Genomic DNA, 24,248 nt, shown 5'->3' with positions numbered 1-24,248 from the left:
ACAGATATTTTATATATATGTATTGTATGGTGTCATGATAAAATTACTATTCCGCATTTTTCCACGTTCACTAAATTTTATCACATATTATAAAACCATATTTTATTGTTAATTTTACAAACATTATCAAACCACTTCGGTTAAAGTTACCTAGCCTTTTGGTGTCCTCATAGAGTCAGAAAATACTGTAAATTTTACCACATTCTAGAAGTTTTGACCATACTCTTTTTTCTCAGTGGGGTTGACTCTACTCATTTACCAAATGTTTCCAGTTTTAACGAAAAATATGTATGAGAACAAAATGTTCCTTTTTTAAATAAATATTTCCACACTCAAAAATGATTTTTATTATTTCGAAATTCTATATATTTTAAATTGAATACTATATAATCGATTTAAAAATATAGCATAAATTGTTTAATACACATTATTAAATTTTATATTTTGAAATTAAGGTTTTACACTGGAAAACTAAAAGTTCAGAGTTTCAAAGCAATAAAATAGGCTACAAATAATAAAAGCAATTTATTCATTGAAAACATAATTTTTTTAGAAATAATAAACATGCAAAATTAAAGTTTAACTACTCGTAGAAAATTTGGACGTTTAAGAAAACGTTAGCAGTCTAACTATTTTGTTATATTACATTTATTATTAAATATTTATGTATTTATTAAAATTTTGTTAATAGAATTCATAAAAATATATAATTCTTTTAAGAGATTTGAACAAATTGCCTAAGATTAAAAAAAACCTAAACTTATTATCACTATAATCTGTCTTATATTCTCGACAATCCATGCAATCCGTGTAACAAAAAATTTTAATCCCTATAATCAGCAATCTTAGTTGAATTTTTATTTATGTATAATGAATTAAACTTTTATTTTAAATTTATTTCACTTTAATCATCATTTTACGAAAAGAAATAAATGCACTAAAATTATCAGGTAAGAGATTTTGCTGAAAACATTTTCTTAAATAATTTATCTCGGAATTTTTTACCTTCAAAATCAATTTATTCAAATAAAAATAACGATTCTTTAAGATAAAAACGAAAGTAATTAAAAAAATAGCGTACAACCAAATTGATTTTTACTTTAAAAAAAGTAAAATCAACAATAAAAAATCGTGATTAATTATTAGAAAAGGGAGCTTCATTATAAACTTTAGCATTTAAATTCCTGTTTGCGAAGAAAAATGCAAATTCATTTTCTTTTTCTATTGTGTTTTTCAAGACACAGCACTAATTTTTATCACCCCTTATCTCTAAACGATAAAGTATTCTTTTTAAGCTCTAGTAAGATGAAAAAAAATCAATATTTAACAGCGCAATTTGCTTTAAAGTTTACTTCAAAGTAAAAGGTAACAGTGTTTTTCCAAAATTAAAGTTCCTTTTATGCTGATAATAAAATATTGCTTATAAAATAATAATGTATTTTTGAGGTTGGTGGGTGTAAAAAAAGACGCTTGAGTTAGCTCTGAGGTTATATTTCGTTTGAAAGCCAACCTCATTAATAAACCTCATTTATATTTTCTAAAATCAACCTCATATACAGCTCAACAATACTTTTAGTTGAAATTGGAGGAAATTTTTCACCCTACAAATATACTTATCTGCCTAAAATCTTAAAATGTAGAAAAAAATAACCTGTACACTTTGAAAAATATTTTAAACTGGCTACTCTAAGCTGGGCTGGTTACTCTGAACACAACCTCAAGTTTGAATGAAATAACTTCACACACTTAGATTTTAAACCTTGGGAGAATGACTTGATTTGCTAAGGTTGTTTTCGCAGTTAACTTCAAATAAACCTCAAATAAATATTAACCCCTCAAAACTACCTCAAATAAATCTCAATCACACTTTAAAGTTTCGTTGGGGATTGTAAATATGGCATAATTAAACACATGTTTTGACCTTCTATTTAAATTTAACAAGTCTAAAATAATTGATATTATTAATTATCACAAAATTATCAACAAAAAAACTTCCTATTTATATTTTATCAGAGCACTAAGCTTTAGGTCCAAAAATACTTTGAAAAGTTTGTTAATTAGGATAAATTTAGTTTAGGCGATCCACTAATCTTACTATTTTTATGTAAGCTTAACCAAATCTCAGCATCAAAACTTTCCAATCTGGAGTATTTCTTACAGTTGATTTGTACTAAACATTCCGAGTTAGGTACTTATTTATATAAAAGAATCATGCACTGTTATTATGTTGCGATTATAATGGTTATTCGATAACCATTATAATTGCAACATACAATACACTGTAACAAAATTAAGCGAAAAATTATTTGCATTTAATTTAGTTACTCTGGGAAATTAATTTTTTGTTACATTTATGCAATACTCGATCTTTGCCTGATTCGCGTATGGGGATTTCAAATGAAAATTTAATTTTGCTCCTAAAGCTACAGATATTTTTAATGAAATTTTTAGTCTATTTTTGTTGAAATGTACAAATTTAAAAACGTTGTATGAAAGAGGGGATCGCATAAATGCTACAGTTCATAAAAAAGGGGGGAATCTAGCGGCATGTGGCGGTATTTTCAGGCATAAGTTCTCCTATGCAATGTGCCCTCACTTCCTTAAAAGTTTCTCACAAAATTATGTAATGTTTATGTAATATTATGTAAATTATGCAAAATTATGTAATATTATATGTAATGTTTTAAAACTTACACATTTTGACAAAAAGTAAATTAACAATGTCATTAAAAATAAACTATATATTGTTGAGAGAAACCGATTGCAGATTTGAAATCATCGATAGTATCTTAGATCTGTGAAAGAAATTCGTGCGACAAAAATATAATAGTTCTCTAGCGTTATTTTAATAAATTTTGGGATAAGGAATCTAAATCTACATTCAACAAGTTTTCAATCATCTTCCAATTTTTCGTGATTTAAATTAGAACGTGAAAAAAATTAACTTTTTAGTGTAATGATAAATATTATAATAGTGACTTAAAAGGTGAATTTAAATAGGGGAACAACACAGTAAAATTTTCAAAAAAATGAAAAACAAATTACATTTTCCGATAGTTTATCCTTCTGAGATTATTCTTCCACTTTATTAAATTGATTTTCGTGAAAATGTAAAAGTTACAGTGTAATGTATGGGGCACGTAGATGAAGAAATGAACTTGTGTGTTTAGTTGATTAATGGATTTGTTCAAACCTATCAAAACATCGATTGTTAAATACTATTATTTTCAACTATTTTATTGAAATAATTTATTTAAATTATGTCAGAAAAAGAATTAATGGCACTTACATTGTGAATGTCGTATATCCCGGTCGACATTTCCAACCCACAAAATTTACGAAAATTAAAGAGTCGACTTATACACCGACAATAAAATCGGACATTTATTCATAATCGAATGCTCATGCATTGTAAACACTGATGTAATTATGAATAATTCTGAGTCACTTTACTTTTTTCAAATACTACTTTTAATATGTTACACACAGTTATTTTTGAATTTTCTCTTCTTTTATTTTCTTTACATAAAAAGTTTTTTTTTATTTTAAAAAAAAGCAATGTATTAAAATATATAAGTTCAAAAACATTATGAGTAAGGAATTTATGATAATTTAAGTAGCAATATTGAAAAATAACACAATTAAAACTTTAAAAATACTCATTATAAAACTACAATCTGTATTGGAATCAATAGCGTTAACAGAGTCATTATGCGAATTCCATTCAGCTTCTTACTCTATTCCACACTTTTTAAAGCATTTTACAATAACATTTAAGCCGACATTTTACCTCGTATCATTTGGCGTATGACCTCTATAAGAACAGCACGAATATTTCTTGTTTGATGGAAGAGTTTTTTCTCCTTCCTTCAAGCTATTCATTCCAAGGCGATTGATTTTAGTTATGTCCATATTTGTTTTTTTCAGCGGTCAACTTATACATCCGACATAACAGAAGTTTGTTATCTCGTAAACAAAAATATATACACCGAGATATACGGTAGTTGAAAATGCAGCTCATTTCGTTGAAATTATATTTAATGAAAGTTGCAAAGGGTTATTGACAGTTTCGGAATGACTAGAAATAAAAGTTGGCCCAACAGCCGAAGAATAAGCTCGAAATGAAGATGATCACAGATATTAGATTGCTACTCTTAAAATGTCTGGAATAGCACTTAAAAAGAAGAAAAGGGTATAGATTAGCACTTGAGACTGTTGAAAACGATGGAGAAGAAACATTTCATGGATCTGGGTTTGATGCGTCAAAGTTAGTTGCAAAATTTTATATATTTATATGGGTTACTGATCGCAAAACTTCAAACGGAATTTTATATATATATATTTANTATATATATATATATGTACAATTTTCAACCTGTTCACTTCAAATAATAGTGTGTTTGTTGCAAATAGCGAATTTTTTATTGGGTTGATTCTCTCTGAGTCATCTTCGGAAGAACTTTTGTGAAAACATTTATTTTTTGAAAGTTCTATGGGCAACGAAAACTTCATTTTTGTAGTTTAAAGAGTATATAAAAATGTAATCAAATTTAGCTAATTTTTATTTTCAATTTATGAGTATAGCAAGTTAGCATGGATAATTTAAAAAATCAGTTATAAACATTATATTATATAATTACCAATTTTTTACGTCTTTGTGTAGTAACATGATTAAATGAAGATTATGTACAATATGATCAAAAAAAAGTATATATTCAGTTACGTTTCACACAAATGTTTCAAAATTCATTAAAAAATCCTTCCTCATTTCAGGCTTCTACTGTGTTGTTTCCCCTTATATATGTTTGTTATTTATCGCTAACTGTTAATAAAGATACATAATTAAACGTGAAAAAGTTCTGAGTAAAGTACGTACAAAAAAGTTTCCGACATAATTAGGTTTTGACCATCAAACTGTGAGTTGTACCAACACTTTATTAAATATATTCCCAATATTTCTCAGAATAGCGATCACTAATTTGGGCACCTCAGTCTTAATTTCACTTTCTGCATATTTTATAGTTTCTAACGACCTTGTAAGTGAATAAAAAATATTTTGCAAACAATCATAAAATTCTATTATCAAAATAACGAGTAACAAATAGTTTGCAATAATTATTTATAATTTTTATTTAGTAATGGTCGAAAAAAATTGTTTAATTATAAGTTGATTGTGTAATTTCAAATGACAGATTGCAAAATTTGAATAAAATCAGCCAAATAGTGTTTACGTTAACCGTCATGGTAGACTTTGCCATCTTTGCAAACCTAAGTTTGAATTATATTTTCTCTGGTGCCCTCGATAATTTATAATTTAAAACTGACCAGCATATCTTCAAAGGTGCTTATATTATATTATTACGGTATTTGAATAGCAGACCCTATTTTAGGGTTATGACTAATGCTCAATTCAGTAGCCTTGTAATTTTGAACCCAATCCAGAGGACAAGGGAACTCCTGTATCAAGTATTGGGAAACATTTGTCCTCGGAGAAAACTTTTTTATGGAACTAACCCGCATTTGCGTTGCATGGAGAGGAAAACCAGGAAAACCTTGCACGATTAGCCTGACAGAAAGGGGACTCTAACCCCTGATTCGTCTACTACTGCGGATATTTTACGTCAGCATTGTAGTCGGTGCGAGCCGGGTGTAGAATTTGCATCGACCAGCCATCGCTGGGATTCCAACCCGGGTCACCTCTTTGGTGGCACTTTTTCCCCTGAGCCACCACGACTCCAAGACTTTAGCACAGTTTTGAACATACTGCTAACCTCATTGAGAGGCGAGAGCTCTATCTTCTTATATTAGTAAGGGAAAGGAATTGACTTCCAGTGTTGGTTTTAACATTGAAAGAGCTGGTTTTCCGAGTTTAGTTTTGTTTGTTTGCGCCTACTGAAATTTATGTAGGAGATATTCGGTATATTTCGGTACTATTGAAAAGTTTCAGTCATTTCCCTTCCTACATTACAGTTTCTATATGAATTTAGATGATTTTGTGTTTATTTTTGCAAAGATTCCATTGTTTACATTTACGTTGGAAATCAGTGAATTTATAATATTGTATGTTTTGCAGATATAATCTCCACACTTTCAAAAAATTGTAACTGATTTCTTTTTCTGTATATTTCCTGCATTCCTAGACCCAATTCTGTGTATAATAATAATTACTATTTTTCATTTTTAAAAAGTGTGGAGTAAAAAGTTACTGGACATAGGGTTAGATTTTTTTTTTAAAAGCTGCATTTCTAAAACTTCATTTCTCAAGAATTATTCGAACTATTACGCCCAAAGTTTGAATCTTGTCATTTGAATTTACATTATTTAAAATGATTTGAAAACTTATATTCCTCGCTATTCAAAAATTTATTGACTATTATTAAACACAATAATAAAAAATTATAAATAATTGCTAAAAATCATTTGGAAAGGAATTTCATTTTGATAAACAAATTTTAAAACGATGAATTTATTTATTCATTTTAATTTTTTTCATATGTGGCGAACTACACAAAAAGTGCTCCAAAAATTCATCTGTTCTCCGGATTAAACTGTTAGAAACATATTTTCCAGATTGGCTACCTACCCCCCCCCNCCCCCCCCATTCTATTGCCTAAAATCAGATACCGTAAAAAAGCACGTTTTCGGTACTGATTATATAACTTAGTTAACAGCTATCTCCAGTTAATTAGCATAATTAAAGTCAACCTTTTGAACCAGTTAAAATAGTAAGTAGTTCATGAACAAACGTTATTTAGGATAATATCGTTTTTTCTCTTTGGTTCACTTTACGTATACATGAAGAGATAATTTAAACAGCATTTTGTCAAATGGTAATAGCAATTTGATTAACCTTATCATTGATTCCTGAAGAATTTCTTACATTTTACAAATAATATTTTGTTTATCAATATGTTTTATCTATTGATTGAACTTCCTCGTAGACGTTTACAAAAATTTTAATTGCGTTGCCTTAATTAACTTTTTTAAGTTTCAGATATCATTATAATCTTTGTTTGCTCCCTTTTTATATAATGTAATTAAGTATTATATATTTTTTCAGGAATAAAATGCACTTTTTTAATTAACGTAGTGATTAGATTTTTTAGCAAATAGAACAAATAAAAACATTGCCCCCTACCGTATAAATTAAGCTAGTTTTTCTTATTCACTTGCGTTGTAATTAACAGTACAATTTACAACTTACGTTAACTGTTATATGAGCCGCTCAGAAGCCAATGCGGTTAAGTCCATTTTTTGATATTTTCTGATTTTTGGAAATTTTAATGAAATAAATAATAATCTTCTTAGTTATTAAAGGATTTACTCATTGGCTACTTTTTTCTAGGTTTGACAGCCCTTTTTTTAATAGCTTCTGAATATATTGTATAATAATTTCAGAAGCCATTGTGAATAAGTCCACCTTTTATCAATATTTCTTTACATAAATTTCTTATCTTTTTCAGCTGCCAAAAGGTATAAGTCCTAAAATTTTTAAGCTGCTGTTATTATTTCAATAAATACTTACGTTTTTATTTAGACATCCTGTACATATCTTGTTTTTTTGCAGAGCTTACACCGCGAAAAAAGACTTTATACACTTTTCTGAATAAATTAATAAACCAAGAATTTTAAAAACTAATGTATCAGAAAACATTAGTTTTCTCAATTTTTGTGTTTTGGACTTAACCACATTGGCTTCTGAGCGACTCAAATGTGGGTGATCCTCACGAAACATGACAATTTACAGTCTCCTGTTCCAAGAACTAATACTAAAAAGTTAAATGCTATAAAATGGCAAATTTGTCATTATCCTGGCTGTCATTTTCCTGGCTTATGAATGCCAGGATATTGACACAGTTACCAGAATTTTTTTTAAACAATAGGAATGTAAAGAGGGAAAGCAAATATTAACCTAATACCCAGTTTATGTGAGATTGTAATATGCTTGAATGTAATCAAAATTATTTNACATACATACATACATACATACATACATACATACATACATACATACATACATACATACATCAACGTAAATGAATGCGATAGTTTGATAAAAATGACAAAATTACTGAAGTTTGAATCTCCACGATTTAAGAAAAAGTAACAATATATATTATAAGAATTCGAGTACATATCTATTGTGTTTCGGAAAAATTCCGTTAAAAAAATTACTTGCAATTAGATTATAAAAAGTTTGAAGATTTAAAAATTTCCAACATCTAAATGTCCCAAAAACTGATGTTTGTACATATTTTAATTTATTTTTCGGCAATAAAATCGCGTTAAAACGTAGTATATTTACATACTTCTATTATCTAGTTTTAAAAGTATTTCGAGTATGGCATTTTGAATAATAAATCTCATAATTAAAGCTCAGTTTGCACCATAATTTCATTGAAAAAAGTTATATTTTTGTTTCTTAAATTAAAAACACATTATAATAGTTAGACAGAAAGGAAATAGTAACCAAGTAAAATAAATCGCAATGTGTAAACAATTTAGATCTCAAATACAATTCTCATTCTATAATCTAGGTAAAATAATAGGCATCAGTCTGTGTTTCTCATTAACCGAATTATCCATAAAGTTTACGGTTAGGAAAATTTTTTACCTTTGTGCGTTTAAAAAAAATTGCATCTGATATGGTTAAAAAACCGTGAACACAAAACTATTCGGTTTTGTAACAATTTACAACTAGCATGGTTTCAAAACCATAAAAATTAAATTTAGAACATTGGAGTTCGATTATTTTAGTCATTTTATTAGGTAATGGGTATTGGGTTTAGATTGTCTTTAAGTTGTGTTTTTTCAAGTGAACAATGGAATGTGGTTTAATTAGTTTATCTAGTGGTGTCATCTCTCCGAGCACTAGATTTTGTCTAAAGCAGCTCCGTGGTGCTGCCATATATGCGTGAATTAAATTTTTGTATTCCAATAGTCCAGGGTCACCTAAGAAACTGAAGCCTTCTAGAATATTAAAAGAGTGGAGGAAATATTGTGCTTTTATCACTGGGATTTGAACTACCAATGGTTATGAGATAAACAGATTATCCCTCTCGGCTAAAGTAAGTACCTAGATGTACCTAAGTGACTTCATTAGGTGTTCACCATTTATGTAAGCATTACCATATATTATTAAGTATCATTTCGCCGGTGAGTTTTTAAATCTGGGCGTAGCTCGAAATGCGCGTTTTTGAAAATGAACATAGCTCAAAATGCTTGTTTACAAAAAAAGAGAAGGCTCAAAATGCTCATTTACGAAAATGTACATAGCTTGAAATACGCGTTAACGAAAATGGGCACGGTTAAAAATACGTGTTTGCAAAAAAAGAAAAAGAAAACAGAGTGAAATGCGTGTTAACAAAAATGGACACAGCTCAAAATGCACATTTACGAAAACGGAAATAGTTCAAAATGTGCGTTTACAATGTTAAGCAATGAGAACAGAATTTTTACGCCGTATGAAAAACCGTAAAGCAGCCAGAAAAAGTTTGTGGGTTAGGCTTTAAATTTTTAAGTCTTAATATGTATAAATTGTCAACTACAAGTTAAATACTAAATCATTTTAATATTGACTACTACTACTTATAAACATAATCCTCGAATAATTTTAAAAAAAAAATCATATTTATTATATAGTACGAAAAATAAAAAGAAACATGACGCCGTAGTAGCTTTTAATATAATAATGGGATTTTAGTGGACTAAGATTAAGTCCTAATGATTAAGCATATTAATATTAAACTGAGTTAAACAGAGAAAATACTTTTTTTGCATGGAATTATTTTTGGACAAACGAATTCTATAATGGTGAGCATTTTTTATAATTTTTTTTTCTTAAAAATAATTTGGTAACAATACTGAAGATTGGGTTCTTGACATTTGAGCTAACTCAATAGTTGAAGAACATGAAATTTAAGACCAAAATAAGCCCACGAAAAGAAAATGGTAAGAAACTAATTGATCCTTCACCGATTCTCTGAAGAATGGAACTTAATCGTTCCACGACGAAGTTATCTGAATATGGGACAGTATTCTATATTTAAATGTTTATGTTTATTGATATTCTAAAATAAGTAATTTTAAATTCCGGACGGGATATTTGTAGTGTATCTACCACTACAAAAATATAATTCCAATTCACTATATAAGACGTGTTAACTCGATACTATGGTGGGGTACCTTTTCATAGATGACGGTTGACATGGTCGATAAATATAACCCCACATAGGTGACCTTCGGACGTGATGTGAATATGCCTACCTTGTCAGAAACTCCTACTTCGATTTGAACACGCCTACTTCGTTAGATGGTACACAATGAAAAGTTGACTTGCTACTTGTGACTGCGATATTATCCACCTCCTTGCGCTGTTGCTACTCAGTCTCGATCACAGGCAACGTATTCACTCCACTGCTAAAGGCAACACAGGAGCGACCACGGCCATGAACTTTATACACGCTCAGCATTCAAAAGTACGGTGAACTTAATACAGTTCTCCCGGCTTCTCACAAAAAACAGCAATGAATCAACTAGTGGTACTCGTCATCGAATTCTATCACAGCTATAATTCTGGTGGGGGAGTACTGTAGTGTATCTACCACTACAAAAATATAATTTTAATTCACTAGGACATGCTAACTCGATTCTATGGTGGGGTACCATTTCATAGATGAAGGTTGACATGGTCGAAGACAACTCTCCCCACAATATTGTTTAATATATCCTAAATGTGTAGTCTAACTTAATGCTTAAATTGCTCAAAGAATATTTTAAGTATTGCAAATTTGTGCTTATAATTAGCTGGTCTCTATTTCCGTGATTTGCATGAACAATATGCTAAGTATTTCTACTCAAAACTTTTGTAATACACTGCCTTCATTTATTTGGGTGTGTCTAGCAATTATCTTCAAGAAAAGAAAATGCAAACTTGAATTTCCATGTTGTAAGAGTTTCACCTTGTATATCAAGATAAACTTAACCTTTCAATTTTAAGGTCACAATTCTGTTTATTTTTATTCATATAGTAATTTTAAACTATTTCTATTTTCTAGTATTATTTCACACACATTGGTGGCTTCATTTTTAGCATGAACTGAATATAATCAAACTAAATTAATATTATAATATTTTAAAAATACTTTATTGCATAGAAAAGTTTTGACTTCTTAAATATATCATTATTTACATTAATGCATTGAAAGAACTGTGCATTTTGGATTCTACAAATAGTTTAAAAAGAGAAGGGGGCATATACGAACATTGGACATGGTTTAATAGACTTTGTTTTGCCTTCTTAGTTTAAAATATCATTAAAAAATAACCTCTATATATGAGCATTGTATAAAATATTTTGATGTATGCCTAAAAACACAGAAAGAAAAAATATATAGGGAACATTTCTTCTTATAATTTAACCTTAAATTGTTTATTAAAATATTGCAATATCAGCTTTCTCATTATTTTCGAGGGTTCTAAATTTGAATCCCTCAAAAAAGATGTTAATGATATTTTTTGGGAATGTTAAAATGTTACTGTGAATAATTTCGTCATTTAGTTAAATTTTTCTTCTAACGAATGAGTGTGCACTGTAAAAATATGAATACTCAAATGACACGAAAAATTCTTCTTTTTTGACGAAATCATTTACTGGTATATGCTCCGTGTAAATATTTTGTCGAGGTGACAAATAACTATCGTCTCTTCTTCGAAGAAAATAATTCGTCAAAAGCAAGGAAATATTTTGTCATTCTATTTTTTTTCCAAAAATAAATTAAATAAATAAATAAAATAAACCCTGTGTCGCCAAATGTTTTTAGCTTTTTTAATATCGCTTTGTCGTGGACTACGTATAGTTGACACAATACAGCAATGACAAATGGAGCAAAGAGATAAATTAGAAACTAGGGTGCCCGATTCGAAACCAGGATCCTTTTGGTAGGAGGACAATTCCTTGGCCACCATACAGGCCGTCAGTTCAATTCGTTACTTTATTTTCAATGTCTAGTTTTAATTCCTGTTAATAATCATCCATAATGCACTACGATGAGGTTTCGAATATAAGAAACATTTTCGGCATATATTTGAGAGTTAGAGTTTCGTCACAAATCACGTGATTTCGTGACGAAATGATTATCAAAAGTAATGAAATTCAGCTCAAAAATTGCAGAACAGTCAAAAGTGAAAGCTTTATTTCTGAAGGTGCGGAAGGAACAGATTATTTGATCCTTGTAGATTGCAAATTAGTGCGTAAAAATTGGATCATTCGATCAAAATATCTAAGGGTGTTCATTTGTTGTATTTATTTAACATTTTTTTACTGTTATTATTTACTAAAAAGGAACAGACAGGTGATGAGACACGAAGAAATAAAATGACTACATGCAAAACTGAATATACATAAGTACAATGCACTAGTACATTATACTAGCACAATATAGTATAAGTACAATAAACTAGTGACTAACAGGGTCGTTTAATATGAGTAAAAATTAGCAATAATTTTATTCGTGATACATACAGCTAGAAAAATAAAATTAAAAAAGTTTATTAATATTTTAACTGTAAATAAGAATTCCTGAATTTCCGATTGAATGAACATTTGTTAGGTTTATCTTGCTTTTCATGTATTTCAGTATCCCTAAATGTAAATCTATAAAATATACTAATGTTCTTCTTTAGATTTTTTGCTATCTCATTACTATCTCGAAAGTTAAACTACGCATCCTTTGAGAAATAAACCTTTTTGATAAAGCATATTTTGGGAAAGCAATTTTGATTTAAAATTAGTTTCTAATACAGTTGATCGAAGTGATTTTTGATAAAATTGTCTAAACTTGAAGTGAAATAAAATGAGTTTTTCTCTTGACTTAATAATCAATATTTGGTCATTTCATTAACAACAAAGCCTTTATTTAGATAATTCAACATTGTATCCATAAGATAGAAGAATAATTCGCTTACAAACATGAAAATGAACAACAAGTAAAAATGTTATGTTAACCTCACATTTGTTTTTGACAGTGACATAACGCCAGTTGACTGTAATACTATTAAACATTTAATAAAATCTTTCAGTAGATTCTGACAGCATGAAAAGAAACACCTCCACTTTCATTTGCAGCTGACTCAGCAAGCTCATCAAGATCAATAAACATTAGATAATATTTGTCCTTTAAAGAAAAATATTCTTAGATAATGCATCCTTTCTTTCAATTTACGAGTTTCTTGTCATACTTATTTAACAAGCAATGGTATCATTAAATGGTGTACACTATAAAAAAAACTTCGCTTTACACCAAAATTTATATTTTTGTTTTGAAAAATCATTGTTTACGATTATTCTTACTGTCGAAGTCGAAATTTTACAATAATACGTAAGAGAGCCGCGATGACTCAGGGGATAGAGCGTTCGCCTTCCAATGTGGCGAACCGGGTTCGAATCTCTGGCTTGTACCGACCACAGTGCTGACGTGAAATATCCTCAGTGGTAAGCTGATCATGGGTTAGAGTCCCCTTGCCGTCAGGCTAACCGTGGGAGGTTCTCGTGGACTTCCTCTCCTTGTAACTCAAATGCAGGTTAGGTCCATCAAAAAGTCCTCCACGAAGGCCAATTTCTCCCAATATTTGATCCAGGAGTTCCCTTGTCTTCTGGATTGGGTTCAAAATTACAAGGCTACTGAGTTGAACATTAGTAATCGTAAACCAATAAAATTGGGTTGGCTGTTCAACGACGGGTATAAAATAAAATAGAATAATACGTAAGAAGAGGAAAATCCACCCAAAATCCCCTTCTCCCCTAAAAAGGGAACGATATACAGTTTAATGATTTGTTTTAGTTTTAATAATTTTTTATATATTTTATCAAAAGTTATGCAATAAACTGGAATTACTGAAAAAATGCTTGAAAACCTTTGTTTTACTTGAAAGTAGTCTTTACAAACCTTTGTTTAATTTAATAACATAATCAATGCAAATGCAAAAAAAAAATCTGTTAAATCAGTTAAAAATCAGTCTTGAAATATTCGTACACTTGATTTAATTAAAAAAAAATTTTGAATATAAATTAATTGATTGTAAACTAACTGAAAGTACTAGGTGCATTTTTCAGGTCATTTCAATAAACTACTTTTATGCCTTGCATAAAAATGAAAAATATTGCATACTCAAAAATAGATATTGATAAAATTTATGCAAGAGCCGAGGTTGCTCAGGGGATAGAGCGTTCATATTCCAATGAGGTGAACCGGGTTCGAATACCAGCGTGGCTGGTCGATTCAAATTCCGCTCCCGGCTATCACCGACCACAGTGCTGACGTAAAATATCCTCAGTGGAAGACGGTTCATGGGTTAGAGTCCCCTTTTCATCAGGCCAATCGTGGGAGGTTTTCGTTTTTTTTCCTTATAGGTCATGCAAATGCGAATTAGTTTTCTCAAAAAGTCCTCCACGAAGGGAGAATTTTTTCAATACTTGATCCCTAGTTCCCTTGTCTTCCGGATCGAGTTCGAAATTACAAGGCTACGGAAATGAACATTGGTAGTCACAAACCCAAAAAATTGGGTTGGCATTTCAACGACGGTTATAAAAAAATATGTAAAGAAAAGTACCCTAAATTGTAATTTCACTAATAAGTAAGGCAATTTTGTGCTCTATAACTTTTTTAGAACTAAACAGTTCGAAATTTAAGAAAAAAATTATAAAAAATTTAAGGAGCTCAAGAAATAAAAATCTTTAATATTGTGAAATTTTTCCAGATTATTTTAAAAAGTAAAGCTGGTAATTCTCTTCCAAATAGTAAGAGAAAAAAACTCTTCTTTTGTCGTTTTTTATTTCATTTTTCTTCTCATTTAATTTAAATAAATACTAAAACATTTAAGGATTTTTTCCCTCTATGAGATTTTCTTTTTTAACTTTAAAACGATCTATTGAAATAGGTACGATATGGTAATTATCTTTTTTCAATCATTGATACGTAAAAAAAAAATTTAAAGAGGATAAAAAATATAGACAACTTAATGTAATTTGTAAATAAAAGTCATCCATGTTAAATATACATAAACTATTTGCTTTTCTTTACGAAGCGAAAGACTTTTCCAATATACCTTCCATAAGAATAACAAAGAATTCACGCTTAAAGTTTTTTTTGAAAGGAAAAACATTGAATAAACTCCTAAAATTATGAATAAAATTCATTGTAAATATAATTTGTAAAAAATCATTCACGTTAAATATCAAAAATTTTAATAACATTCTTTTTAAATAAAACTTATCATATCCTACTAGGTATTAACATCACTCAAACGTATAAAATTAACTCTAAACCTCTCACGAGAAATCGTTTAGCAAATAAAAATAAAACTTCATGGTATGGTTATTGATAAATTTAAAAAAAAGCCTTAAACATTAAATTTCTCAAACAAAATCACTATTATCACATTCATTGTAAATAACAAATATTAAATACTACCAACTTTTACAGTGTTTTAATTTTATACGTTAAACAATTTAGGTATAAAGCAATTTGATGCTAAGTTTATTAGAACAGTTCACTCATTGTCAAAGAAGCCACGGTTTGAAGATAGAAAAAGCAATTCCTTGCGGCATTGAGCAATTCTGCGCCGTTCGACAAACAGTTATGTAACTCGTCGATTGCGTACATCAGCCAAATGGCACACTTTACCTTCTCACGTTTCACACATATAATTGGATACATAGTAGACAATGGCTGTCTAAGGCGATGGTTCGTGAAATCGGAGATGAGTGGCTGTACCTGTTGAGTAGAACGGTTTGCTAGAGTAATGTTTATTAATGTAGTGTTTCGTCATTTTCGGAAATAGGATTTTTTTATGTCGCTTTATTTCATACTCATTTATTTGAATGAAAAATGAATTGTCTAGGCATACATTATTGCAAATATTGATTTCTTTGAAAGTAATAAGTTGTATTAAGCTTATTAGTAAGAATAGTTGAATTGTTTTTGTTTGTTAAATTGAAATCATTGATTAAACATACACTGTTAGAAAATTCTCGGAAAAATGGTTAAATAACAATTTATTTATTTGTTATTTTAACATAATCCAACAAAACACTCAAATAACCATAAAAAAGATGGTATTCAAACTGTCAACTGTGAGAAACCCGCTTATTAACTGCTCTCACCTAATACGCTAGAGTAATGTTTATTAATGTAGTGTTTCGTCATTTTCGGAAATAGGATTTTTTTATGTCGCTTTATTTCATNATTAAAAAAAAAAAGAGAGTTAAAATTTTTACAAACAGCCAATATATCTAACTCAAAGAATATGATATTTTAACTAATTGCAAACAATTTCTTTTAAAATTAAATTTCCTTTCAGGTAACAGTTTGAAAGATTATTAATCTAAAGCTTTTATTAATTTTGAATTCTTGCAGATGATTTAGAAAGCAAATGAAAATATCAGAAATTCTCTGCTAGCATTTTCGATAGCATAACTTAAATTCAAACATTATTACTTATTACATAATAACTAATAAAAAAATTGAAAAATAATTGTTCACTTTTGTCACAGTGATGTGTGACGTTTTTTTCTAATTGTTTTAATTTAATCCCTTTTTAGTTTAATGTTGGTTGTTTGATGTCACAGTGTTGTGTGACAATTTTTTTTATGTCCGGATTTTAACTTCATTTAATTTTAATTCAATCTTTCATAGTTCATAATACTTGCACTTTTCCTTTTTTATTTCTCTTCATTTTTTTTTCTCTGTGAAGAGAATTGAAGATGTCTCTTTTTACTCTTAAGTTAGCAACACATTTTGTGTTTTTCTCCTTTTCACCTTTTACAATTCAAGGTCGTCTGACCCCACTGTCCTTCAAGGACGAATTCGTTTCCCTCACATTCTATTTTACGTCACCACTTAACTTTTCCCTTCACTTTCAAATAACCTCCAAATTTTTGCACGTAGTGATTCTTCCGGTTGGTTTTTCTAGAATTTTCCAGAAATTTTAGCGTGTTCACGCCTTTTTGTATGTGGGGGAGTACATTTTTTGGCAATGATTGGTGGTGACCTAATCGTGTAGTAATCCCCCATCCAATCACAGTCTTTCTCTCTCCTGCTTTTCAACTCGCATTTTCCCGCGCTTAAGTGACGCCATTATCATTATCGTTTTTGGTACTGAAGAGTACACACTTCTCTCGGGGATTGCGGTGCGGCTGGTAAGCTGACCTTCTTGGTCAGCGAGTCATGCCAAACCACCCCAAAGCTACATTTTTTTTTGCCATTTTTTTTCTGATTTATCTTTTTCTTTTTATATCAATTTTGTGTTTGGCCAATTACTGCCCATTTATTATTTTACTACACCCCTCCCCACTCAGGGGATTCGATTGTCCTCTGTAGAAAAATATTTAAAATAAATTTGAGATGTGAACCTGAATACCTTGTATTTTTTTTGTGAAGTACTGTATATCCTCGACGCCTTCTTAGTTGTTCATAGAGGTGAGTAACTCATTTTTTTTTTTGTATTTATTTGACTAGAGGATAGTTACAACTTATTTATTGTTGTGTACAAATTTCATAGATGTTATTCAGTCGTCCCCTAACTTTATCTTGACCACGAGCCCTTGCTGTTGGGTTAATTCACGTGGCACTTAAGCAATATGTCCTTCCACTATTTTCGATCACTTTCGGCCTTTTCTTTACATCAATTTAGGATGCTCCAAATTTATTATCAAAAATTTGTTATTTAATCAATCTTTCATTTTTTTTCTTTAATTATATTAAACTTTATCGACTGGAGACATCTATCAAATTTTACAACCCATTCTCTGTATATAATATATTTTAATCACTTAATCTACTACGGTACATTTATTTCTTAATTTATAATTGATTTAAATTTCGGTACAATGAGCAATACAAAAAAAATAAAATAAATTTTTTTTTTAAAATTGGTACAACTTTATTAAATAATTTATGATGAANTTAGAAAGCAAATGAAAATATCAGAAATTCTCTGCTAGCATTTTCGATAGCATAACTTAAATTCAAACATTATTACTTATTACATAATAACTAATAAAAAATTTGAAAAATAATTGTTGACTTTATTAAATAATTTATGATGAAAGTAATCGTTATCCATATTGTTGATCTAGATTCTAATAAAAAAGGAATATTTACAATGGAACTAATTTGAAATATGCTCAAAGGTTGTGACACTTCACAGAATATTTTTTAATACCATATCTTGTACCTCTCAGATGCTAATATCTTAAAATCGGTTTTGAAGAAATGAAATACTTTAGAAGATACTAATAGTTTTACAGAAAAGTATAAAGGAGTTTTTCCTTATTGCACTTAGCTTCAAAAGCTTATGCCTAAGCAAAAAATTTTGATGTTTAAAGGCAGGAATATTATGCTAGCAAAAAGTCCTTTTCATGTAATGTAATTAAAAACAGCAAGTAAATAATTCAAATAAGCTTTTCAACAGTGTAATTGTTTACCATTTCAATATACTTGGTGGTTTAAAATCCCCCAAATGTTCCTTATTTAATTTAGATCTGGACTCCGGGCAGACCAATCTAGTACCTGAACTTTTTATTGAGAAACCCAGTTTTTTGTCGAAGGGGAAGTATGTATCGAGACATTATTTTGTGGAAATATACAATGAACATTAACATTTTAACAATAAAGCATTTTAACCATATGAGGAGGGACCATATGAGGATAAACAGATTGTTATCTTTCTTCCTAGTAAAAGGCTTAAACATGAAAAGGTTATTGCCAAAATAAAGGCTGAAATAGGTGACAAATCTGAAGAACATTTTGGTAATTTAATCCTGATTCTTTAGAACATGGCATGAAAACCATTTACACTGAAGAGCCAAAAAAACTGGTACTGGCATGAGTATGTAAATAAAGGGGTATGGAGCCAATCAAAGTACAGTGCTGAGATCGGCAAAGCGTATATAAGACAACGAGTGTCTAGCACAGTTCTTAGATCGGTTACTGCTGCTACAATGCCAGGTTATACAGATTTAAATGAGTTTGAACGTGGTGTTATAGTCGGCGCATGGGAGATGAGACATAGCATCTCCGAGATAACAAGGAAATTTGGATTTTCATATACGACCATTCCACGAGTATATCGTGAGTATCGGAAATCCGGTAAAACATCAAATCTACGACATCGCTGTGGTCGGAAAAAGATCATGCAAGAACGGGATCAACGACGATTGACGAGAATCATTAAACTTGACAGACGTGCAACCCTTCCACAAATTGCAGCAGATTTTAATGCTGGGCCACCAACAAGTGTCAGCGTGAGGACCATTCAACGAAACATTATCGATATGGGCTTTCGGAGCCGAAGGCCCACACGTGTACCCTTGTTGACTTCGTGTTACAAAGCTTTACGCCTTGCCTGAGCCCGGCATCACCGACACTGGACTGTTGACGATTGGAAAAACGTTGCCTGGTCTGACGAGTCTCGTTTCCAGTTGTATCGAGCTGATGCGAGTGTACGGGTATGGAGACAACCTCATGAATCAATGGACCCTACTTGTCAACAGGAGACTGCTCAAGCTGGTGGAGGCTCTGTGATGGTATGGGGTGTGTGCAGTTGGAGTGATATGGGACCCCTGATACGCCTAGATAAGAATCTGACAGGTGACGGGTACTTAAGAATCGTGTCTGATCATCTGCACCCATTCACGTCCATTGTGCATTCCGACGGGCTTGGGCAATTTCAGCTGGGCAATGCGACACCCCACACGTCCAGAATTGCTACAGAGTGGATCCAAGAGCACTCTTCTGAATTTAGACACTTCCGCTGGCCTCCAAAATCCCCAGACATGAACATTATTGAACATATTTGGGATGCCTTGCAACGTGATGTTCAGAAGATATCCCCACCCCCTCTTACTCCCACTGGTTTATGGACAGCCCTGCAGGATTCATGGTGTCAATTATCTCTAGCACTACTTCACACATTGATCGAATCCATGCCACGTCCTGTTGCGGCACTTCTGCGTGCACGCGGGGGCCCTACACGATATTAGGCAGGTATACCAGTTTTTTTGGCTCTTCAGTGTATTTGGTTAAATTAACTTTTCAGCTTTGTATTTGTTATTAAATGTATGGTAATAAGAACTATAGTTTTGGAAACAAGAATTTCTAGTAAACCGTTACCATAAAGAACAGTAAAATTAGCAAAAAAAATAGTTTAAATATCTTAAATTTTGGTTGAAATACCAGAATGATGGTTTCTTTCCAGAAATTTCTATACCGTACAAGCTTGGTAATTTTGTCAGATTTTTGTTTATCCTGTAAAAAAGGATTTTGTTTGAAAACTTTGATTCAAGCATATGAGCTAATTTTTTTGTAAATCATTCTACTATTTCATATTAATTTAAAAACGCTTGTCATAAAACTTCTTTCTCTTGCCAAGAAATAACTCTTTTCACTGTCCTTCCAGGGATGTTTTCAACTCATTTTAAAACAAAAGCAAAGCAAAAAATTCCACTAAACTGCAAAATGATTGATATAAAAAATACTTAGTAAGAATAACAGTCTTCAAAGCCCGAATAAAGTTGACCCTAAGGCGCTTCGAGTATTGTTTCATTTTCTTTTTCAGCAAGTTAGAGTTCAGAGAAAGTCGATTTGAAATTTGTTCAAGTGTATAAAAAAATGAAATTTGAAAATATAAGAAGAGAAACAGAAAAATGTTTGGAAAAGATTGGAACAAGGTTCAGTGTATAAAAGCATCTTATTTTTAAAAATATAAATTTAATTTTCTTTACATATTTATTTAACTTGAAAAAATATCTTTCAATCAAGATATAAGTTTAATTTAAGAGAATAGGATTTTTTTTTTGATTATATATTAGAAAAGCAGAAGAAGGCAATAAAAGTTGATTGTTGATAGAAAAAAAAATGTAGAAATAGATTTAGAATAATAAATTAGCTCATATGAACAATAATTAGATCATATGCTTAAATAAACTAGTTGTTATTCTAAACCATTTTTGTGAATTTTTTGTTTCTCTCTGCATTTCTTTTAAAAAAAACATTGGACTCGAGTGTAAATTGAATCCACTAGAGAAGTTGCGTCCTAAAAGTAGTTCAGTAGTCACCTTTCTTCGAAAGTAGTTTGCAATCACTATATTGAAAAACAGTTACAGTTAACTATATTTGTAAATAATTAGCTGCAGTTGTAGTTAACTGCAAAACAGTAGCTTTTTCTACCTCTAATTTTATCCGAACTGCTTCCAAACAAGCAATAAAACAATAGTTGCCAGTTAACAACATTTGTAGTCAAATAGTTGCACTTGAAGTTGAATACAAAAAGGCAATTTAGCTTTTCCAACTTCTCATTTTATATAAACTGCCTCCCTGCAATCATTAAAGTAGTTTTTGTTAACTATATATGTATTAAAGTTATTACAGTTGTAGTTCATTGCAAAAAATAATGTAGCTTTGCCAACTTCTTATCTTATCTGCTTCCCTACAGCCATTAAAAATAATTATAGTTACCTTTATCGTAATAAAATAGTTGCAGTTCTGGTTAACTACAGAAAAAAATGCAGCTTTTTCTACCTCTTATTTTATCCAAACAAGCATTGAAACAATAGTCGTCAGTTAACTACATTTGTAGTAAAATAGTTGAAGTTGAATACAAAAACAATGTAGCTTTGCCAATTTCTCATTTTATCCGAAATGCTTCCCCACAGCCATTAAAAATAATTATAATTAAACTTTATTTACAATAAAATAGTTGCAGTTCTAGTTAACTACAGAAAAAAATGAAACTTTTCCAACCTTTCACTTTATCTAAACTATTTCTTTACACTGAGAAGAAAGGTATGATCAAACTACCAGAATATGATAAAGTTCAGGGCTCGAAAAACCGCCCGTCCGCCCGTCCTCGGCGGTCAAAAATTCCCCGCGGACAACGAATTTCTCGAATCCGACGTCCGCGCGGACGGCCATTTTCCCGTTAATGTTCGTGATACATTTTCAATTTTTGTTATCTTACAAGAGTCTAGCGCCTCACTTTTAAAATGACCCTCTAATCTCGAAATACAGCAACATACTGCGCAAGGTGGAATTGATGTTTTCTCTGTCTGGGAGTACTGCAGCGGTTGAAAGGGGCTTTTCAGCAATGAACTTACAAAAAAACACATTACTTACTGGTCTTAAACAAGAAGCGTTAAACGCATTTATGAACATCTACCTAAATGGAAAACCTCTTTCAGATTTCTGTGCAGAAACCTCTGTAAATCATTGGCTTGATTGTGGAACTGGCAAACGTCATATTTGATTCATTTAAAAAACGCAGTACCATCGGATAAATTGACATGATAATTGACAGATAACTTAACCTTTGTTATTTAAATTATTTCATCAAAGAAATAAATTATTTCATAATAGAAATACTAGGTTTTACTATTAGTAACCTAGTATTTCTTTTATTACTGTATAATGTAATCCTAGTATTTGTAATCCTAGTAACTACTAATTCATTGTGCAATTTATATAAATGTTTGTAATAAATAAGAGAAAATTATATTTTTATTTATTTAGAAGCGACGGGTTACTTTCTAATGAGGACGGGTACATTGTTGGACAAGCCGTCCTCGGGGACGGGTAAAATTTCTGAGTTTTATCGAGCCCTGATAAAGTTTATCGTGCTTCTGGCTCTCTAAGGTAGCAAAATGATCTGTCATTTTTACCGAAGCGCTTTGATTAAGATTTTGGTAAAATTAGCTGCAAAATATGAAGTCATATTTGATGAAAGTTTGCAAATGTGGTCAATTTTGGTAATTTTATGATGATACCATAGAGCATGGCACAAAAACTATTTATTCGGTAAAATTTACTTTTCGGTTTTATTTTCTTTGTTGAATGTATGGTAATAAGAACTATAATCTTGAAAGCCAGAATTTACGGTAAACCATACCATACGAAAAGAAAAATTGCGAAATGAATTGTAACTATCTTATATTTCGGCTTTATCAACCAGAATCCTGAATTTTTTGTTCCAGAAATGTCATTACATTAATTTTACTAGCATATTTTCTCTGTTCATAGTAATTAAAAAAATAGTTGTTGTTAACTACATTTGTATTGTAATATCATAGTTACAGTTGTAGTTAACTACATTTGTAATATCGTAGTTGCAGTTGTAGTTAACAACATTTGTAATATCATAGTTATAGTTGAAGTTAACTACAAAAAAATTTAGCTTACTCAACCACTCGTTTTATCCGAACTGCATCCCAACATCATCAAATTTTGACACATTAAATGAATATATTAACATTCGAGTTTTTTTCCAGAACTTTTGCAGCGTCATTAAAATAGTGAAAAGTATTCTTTGGAATTTTTAAGTCAGATTTTTTTATTTGTTTTAATCATATTAGATTTTTGAAATTTTTTCCACCGCAATCTTTCTCTGCATAATATGTTTGATACATCGAAGCCAGGCGATTAACAACTCAACAAATTCTTCTTTTTTCCCCAAAGAGTAATGAAATGTAATTACTCCAAAGAGAGACAAGGCGCTGGGAAAATGAGCAGGCGAGGGTTTCCTTTCGGGTGTTATGAAGATTTATTGAAAGGGATATTAACGCATGATTAACAACCAATAAGAAGAATTTGAATATTAAAAATAAATTAAACCATTAAATAATAGTGGCGAATGCATTAATCTTCCTTTGCTTTCGAAAGTATCGTTTGCATAATATGTATAAGCGACTTCATAAATATTGTATTAAATTCGAAAATAGATAATTAAAGATTGTTTTTATATTTCAAATAAGTCACTCCATTGGAAGATAAAAGAAGTAAATGAGATTAAAAATTGCTTTCGCTGGCATATAAATGCGTAAATTTAAAGCAGACACAAAAGAATTTTAATGCTTAGAAAGCACTGAACGTTATCTCTTTTCAGAAAATAAAACAGTATTTATTTTTTTAAAAAAATAGATTTTTTTAATTATGAATCTTTTCAAGGAAGAGAATTTCACTCTTGGGAAATGGCTGCGTATCTAATGTTTTTAAGATATAAATTAATTTGTTATAGCCAGAGTTCCAATAATATTTTTTTAATAAATTTTAAAGGAGTAGAAACAATAATATTACCAAATTAGGGAAATTGATGCATTAGGTATAATTGCAAATGTTATTTTAGCTTCCTTGGAGCTCTGGAGCCTTTTTTTGCAATGAAAAATTTACGTCAAAATTAAAATAAGCTATTTTTTGTTA

Source organism: Parasteatoda tepidariorum, chromosome X1, assembly GCF_043381705.1.
Source record: "Parasteatoda tepidariorum isolate YZ-2023 chromosome X1, CAS_Ptep_4.0, whole genome shotgun sequence".
Taxonomy (NCBI): Eukaryota; Metazoa; Arthropoda; class Arachnida; order Araneae; family Theridiidae; genus Parasteatoda; species Parasteatoda tepidariorum.
Note: the sequence above shows the minus strand (reverse complement) of the source record.